The sequence below is a fragment of the Gorilla gorilla genome, chromosome 21 (assembly GCF_029281585.2).
Source record: "Gorilla gorilla gorilla isolate KB3781 chromosome 21, NHGRI_mGorGor1-v2.1_pri, whole genome shotgun sequence".
Lineage (NCBI taxonomy): Eukaryota > Metazoa > Chordata > Mammalia > Primates > Hominidae > Gorilla > Gorilla gorilla.
Genome location: NC_073245.2, coordinates 48,857,498 through 48,863,497, shown reverse-complemented (window position 1 = coordinate 48,863,497; position 6,000 = coordinate 48,857,498). Strand labels below are relative to the sequence as shown.

Sequence of the window (6,000 nt, the reverse complement as noted above, 5' to 3'; positions counted from 1 at the left end):
CCTGATTGCTGGTGTTATTTCTTTCAAGCCATTCACTGGGGTTCAGGGCAGGACTGAGTTGCTGTATGCTGGTTCTGTGTTGCTGTTTTCACATGTGATTGCTTATCCACCAAGCGACACTGTCCATTTATAGGAGGAAATGAAGACTGATGATAAATCATTTGCCCAAGGTCATGCAGCCAATAAGTCCAGCCAGGATCAAATCCCAGGGAATTATGCAGAATTCTATCTGATGTGTCTGTATTTCCCTCAAGCCAAAAATCGTGAGAAGCCTGACAGTGTTGTTTGTGATGGAGGAGGAGAAGCTGAGGTCTTGAGAAGGTGGTCCATGTCACAGCTCCACCACCTGTGTGGGATTGCTGGGTTCCACCTCTCATTTAATAATCTGCAACCACTTGTCTTCTAAGAGACCAGCTTGTGTTTCTCCAGAAATGGCTATATTTGTACCCATCAAGAATAATTTCAGACCGAGTGCAGTGGCTCACGCCTGTAATCCCAACACTCTGGGAGGCCAAGGTGGGCGGATCACCTGAGGTCAGGAGTTAAAGACCAGCCTGGCCAACATGGTGAAACCCTGTTTCTACTAAAAATACAAAAATTAGCCAGGCATGGTGGTATGTGCCTGTAATCCCAGCTACTTGGAAGGCTGAGGCAGGAGAATCACTTGAACCCAGGAGGTGGAGGTTGCAGTGAGCCAAGATCACACCACTGCACTCTAGCCTGGGCTACAGAGCGAGACTGTGTCTCAAAAAAAAAAAAAAAAAGCCAGGCATGGTGGCTCACGCCTGTAATCCCAGAACTTTGGGAGGCCGAGGTGGGTGGATCACGAGGTCAGGAGATTGAGACCATCCTGGCTAACACGGTGAAACCCCGTCTCTACTAAAAATACAAAAAGTTAGCCGGGCGTGGTGGCGGGTGCCTGTAGTCCCAGCTACTCAGGAGGCTGAGGCAGGAGAATGGTATGAACCCGGGAGGTGGAGCTTGCAGTGAGCCGAGATTGTGCCACTGCACTCCAGCCTGGGTGACAGAGCAAGACTCTGTCTCAAAAAAAAAAAACAACAAAAAAAAACAAGGATACGATAAAGGATACAGGTAAATGGCCAGATAAAGAAGTATGTAGGAGGCTGGACACAGTGGCTCAAGCCTGTAATCCCAGCACTTTGGGAAGCCAAGGCGGGTGGATCACCTGAGGTCAGGAGTTCGAGACCAGCCTGGCTAACATGATGAAACCCCGTCTGTACTAAAAATACAAAAATTAGCTGGGCGTGGTGGTGCACACCTGTAATCCCAGCTACTCAGGAGGCTGGGGCAAGAGGATTGCTTGAACCCGGGAGGCAGAGGATGCGGTGAGCCTAAATTGTGCCACTCTACTCCAGTCTGGACAACAGAGCAAGAATCTGTCTTAAAAAAAAAAAAAATACATAGAGCAAGGTCTGGAGGGGTCCCAGGGAGTTGGGGTGTGCCACCCTTCTGGTGTGTTGGATGTGTTCACCAACCTGGAAACTCTCTGAACCTCGTACTTTAGGGATTTTTATGGAAGCTTCATCACATAAGCATTATCAATTATTAACTCAATCTCCAGCTCTTCTCCCCACTCCAGAGGATGAGGGTGGGACTGAAAGCTCCAAGCTCATAATGATGGCTTTGTCTTTCTAGTGACCAGTCCCCATCCAGGAGCCCACCAAGTGTTGCCTCATTAGAACAGAAAACACTTCTGTCACCGAGGAAATTAGAAGGGTTTTAGCAGCTCTGGCCAGGAGCCAGGGAGGAACACCAGTGCATATTTCTTAGTGGATAGACCTAGGATTTTAAATTTTGTAATTCTTAGGTGCCTCCCTAAGTAGAAAAGGAGAGTTATGCCGTGGGATTCTTTTAAGAAGAGACCAGAGATTCCCTACTTCCTGCCCCATTCATGAACTGCACCTTGAGGCTTGTTTTGAAGATGTGCCTGTCATAAGAAGACGGGCATTAGAGTTGTATGGCAGCAGGAGTGGAAAGGTGGGCTCAAGCTCAAGTCCCTCCCTGCCAAGGCCCACATCCCTGAGTGGCTGTCACCCATTCTAACGTCCTGATTAGAACTCTCTTGCAGAAGTGTGCCTCCACTCTGGCTCCTTCAGCTCTGTATGCCAAGTGCCTACAAGGATAAAAATCAAACCAGCCTTCCCTAGGATCAAAGGAGAACCTGAGCAGGAGTGCTGCAGCTGGCAAGGCCCCAGAAAGGGCTGCATGGGCTGAGCTGGAGTCAGGAATCATTTCAGTGCAGTGGGCCCTTTGTCTCCAGGAGTACTAATCTCCCTAATGGGGAAGCAGCGAGAGGGTGTGGTTAAATCTTAATGAAGAGTGGGACTGAAGGTAACACACTGATCAAAGACAATTCAGCCAGAGTCAGATTCTATCCTAGACCAGTGATTCTCAAGCTTGGGCATGGACTGTGGCTCATGCTTGTAATCCCAACACTTAGGGAGGTGGAAGTGGGAGGAACAATTGAGGCCAGGAGTTTGAGATCAGACGGGGCAGCACAGTGAAACCTCATCTGTACAAAAAAAATTTTAAATTAGCCAGGAGTGCTGGTGCACACCTGTAGTCCTAGCTACTCAAGGCTGAGAAGGGAGGATTACTTGAGCCTGGGTCAAGGCTGCACTAAGCTATGATTGTGCCACTGCACTCTATCCTGGGTGACAAAGCAAGACCCTGTAAAAAAAAAAAAAAAAGAAAAGAAAAGAAAAGAAAATCAAGCCTGGGCATGCATCGGAATCACCTGGAGGCATGAAAACAGATTGCTGGGCCTACCTCCAGAGTATGATTCCATAAATCTGGGATGCGGCCTGAGAATTTGCATGTCTAACAAATTCCCGCTGAGGCTGCTGGTCTAGGGACCATACTTGGAGACCACTGTCCAGATATTGCTATTCAAAGTGTGGTCCCCAGACTGGCAACATGGGGGTCACCTGGGAACGTATTAGAAATGCAAAATACTGAACTCCGCCCCAGACCTTCTGAATCAGAGCCTGCAGTGTAACAAGATCCCCAGGTGATTCCTATACACATTAAAGGTTGAGAAGGCAGTGCTTCCCACACTCGTCAGTCAAGGGAATCTCCTGCAGGGTTTAAAATTTAGATTCCTGGGCTCCCTATCTGGAGACGTGGATTTAGAAAGTTTGGGAGATCCCAGAAATTGCTACAATTAAACCCCGCTGAGTGATTATTATGGTCAGGCCAGCATGGGAACTCCTGCTCATTTTCCTCAGTCCTGTGTTCCTTGGACAAGACCAAGCCACAAAGCCAGAGAAAAACCTTTTGCTCCAGGATCATGACAAGGCAGCAGCTGCTCCCCTAGAAACAGGAACTCGGGGAAGGTGGCTCCTCGATGGTCTGTGATGCCGTCAGAGGAAACGGGTGGTTGTGAGAACCACAGAGTCTGCAGTCGGAGCTAGAGCTCCAAGGACCCCACGCCTGTGTCTCTGTGACAGAGCTCAAAGGGCCCTGGGCCTTCCCTCCCTGGCTTGGCTGTGCTTGGGAGGGTTCCCCAGTCCAGAATCCCTAAGGAGCATGGGGAGCTGATCCATCCCTGGTGTACAAACTGCTGACTGCAGACAGATGCTGAGCTACCCAAACCAACACCTAGCGTCTCCCTGAAGATCCTCCCAGGCTGAAAGAGTTCTGGGTGTCCTAGGACCAAGGACACTGGCAGACTTCCAGAAGGGCCCCCAAAGCCCTAACCTGTCCAGCCAGAGCATGCGTCTCAGCAGAGCTGTCTTCCCAAGCCTTTGATGACAAACCAGTAAGTATGCTTGCTTTTGTTCTTGGATGGCCTGGAGACAGGTGAGGAAGAATGGTCTCCCCAGCCCAGACTGGGACTGGGCTTTATTTGCCGTTGGGAAAAAAACAAGCTCAAGGAGAAGGGGGAGTGGTTCTACTGAGGCTGTAAAGAGGGGTGGTTTCTGGGGGTCCCAGAAGAACCAAGACTCACCTGCTCCACCTTTGACCTCCTCTTGGAGCTTATGCTCTTCCCTGCAGCTTGTCTTCACGCCCGTCCTAGTCCCATCTCAAGTGCGCACTTGCTGTGTGACTTTGGGCCCCTCTCTGCGCTGCAGTCAGACTCCAAAGTCAGGAACGTGAGGGCTACCATCTCTCAAGACATTTCAGCTGTAGAGCCTACAGTGCACTCTCACTCTCAAAAGCGTGATATTTCTCAATTGGAAGAGAGGGAGAGGTCTCCCTTTAACTCAATCCAAATTCTTTTTTTTTTTTTTTTTTGAGTTGGGGTCTCATTCTGTTACCCAGGCTGGAGTGCAGCTGCGTAATTATGACTAACTATAGACTTGAACCACTGGGCTCAAGTGATCCTCCCGCCTTAGCCTCCCAAGTAGCTGAGACTACAGGCATGTACCACCATGCCCAGCTAATTCGTTATATTTTTGTAGAGATGGCAGGCGGTGGTGGGGGTGGGGGTGGGAGGGGGGGGGTCTCACTATGTTGCCCAGGCTGGTCTCGAACTCCTGGCCTCAGGCAGTCCTCCTGTCTCAGCCTCCTAAATTGCTGGGATTACAGGCATGAGCCACGGTGCCTGGACAAATTCATCACTCTTACCCCCACTGCTGAAAAATGATCTTCAGAAGCACAAAATACACATGATGGCAGGCCCAGTCCTGCACGAATGGGCTACATGAACAGAATCACACGGTTGTCCTCTCAGGGACTTGGTCACTGTATCTGAAATGGGACCCAAGTGAGATACTGGAAAAAAAAAACAACACAATATTCTGGGCAGCGTGCTCATCTCGGCTGCCGTTGACTAACTTTTTCCTTTCACCCGATGCCTCATGTCCTCCGGAAAGTGCCTGGCACATAGTAAGTTTTTCAAAAATTTGTAGAGTTAATGATTTGATGCTGTCTTATAAAATGTGCTGCTAATACTCTGCCTCCTCCTAGGCTGGCCCATCGTATGGTCTTTATTTTGCCCCCAGGGGCTTATTGGCCTTGACCTGACCAAGTCCTTGACCAGGTGAAGGGAGCTGCAGAGACTTTGGGGAGGCTTTCAGCCTGAGTACAGCTCCCCTGTCTCCATCTGCCTTTGGGCCCAGCCCCCAGCTCCACCTGCGGCAGGAAGGAGTCTCTCAGTTTATTGCAGGTGGTGACTGTGGTCTTCCTGAAGGAGGGGAAAGGAAACTAAGCCTTACTGAGCACCCACTCTGTGCCAGACTCCTGCAACTCTCCCCACAGCCCTGTGGCGCCTGTAGTGCACCTCGTTCACAGATGAGACGGGGGAAGCTTGCATGCTTTGCCTGAGGCCACACAGCTCCAGCCAGGTTCAAGTAGGGCACTCATGCTACCCAAGCCAGAGGTTCTCTCCCTGGGGTTTCCTGGTCTTGGGTTTGTAAAAATCCTCCCCAGGAGGATCGCTTAAGCCCAGGAGTTCAAGACCAGCCTGGGCAACACAGCAAGACCCCAATAATGTAAAACAAAAACAAAAAACCTCCTCAAGAACAGCAGCACCATTTCAGTGTACCCAGGCTGCAGGATCCTAAAAGGCTGAGCAGGAAGTGGCTGTCAGGACCCATTTCCATGCCATATGCCCATTCTGTGTTCAAGAGCTCCCTTCCAGATGAATGCTGAACTCCCCATACGGAGGGAGCAGCAAGCAGGTATTAGGTTTTTCGGGGCGGGAGAGGGGTACGGAGTCTCGCTCTGTCGCCCAGGCTGCAGTGCAGTGGCACAATCTCGGCTCACTGCAGCCCCTGCCTCCCAGGTTCAAGCGATTCTTTTGCCTTGGTCTCCCGAGTAGCTGGGATTACAGGTACCCACCATCACACCCGGCTCATTTTTGTATTTTTAGTAAAGACAGGGTTTCACCATGTTGGCCAGGCTGGTCTCAAACTCCTGACTTCATGTGATCTGCCCACCTCGGCCTCCCAAAGTGCTGGGATTACAGGCATGAGCCACCGCGCCGGCCCAGGTATTGTTATTCCCACGTCAATGACGTGAGACTGAAGAACAGAG

At 50.5% G+C, this 6,000-nt stretch overlaps 1 protein-coding gene across 1 annotated transcript in view; it reads left to right on the top strand.

Moving 5' to 3' along the window:
- The first annotated feature begins 3,371 nt into the window (after positions 1 to 3,371).
- SLA2 (Src like adaptor 2) overlaps positions 3,372 to 6,000 on the top strand; it is a 34,553-nt gene continuing 31,924 nt past the window's right edge. Inside the window, exon 1 of the mRNA XM_004062092.5 lies at positions 3,372 to 3,781. The gene's annotated coding sequence lies outside the window, so the exon portion shown is untranslated. The remainder of the gene's footprint in view (positions 3,782 to 6,000) is intronic.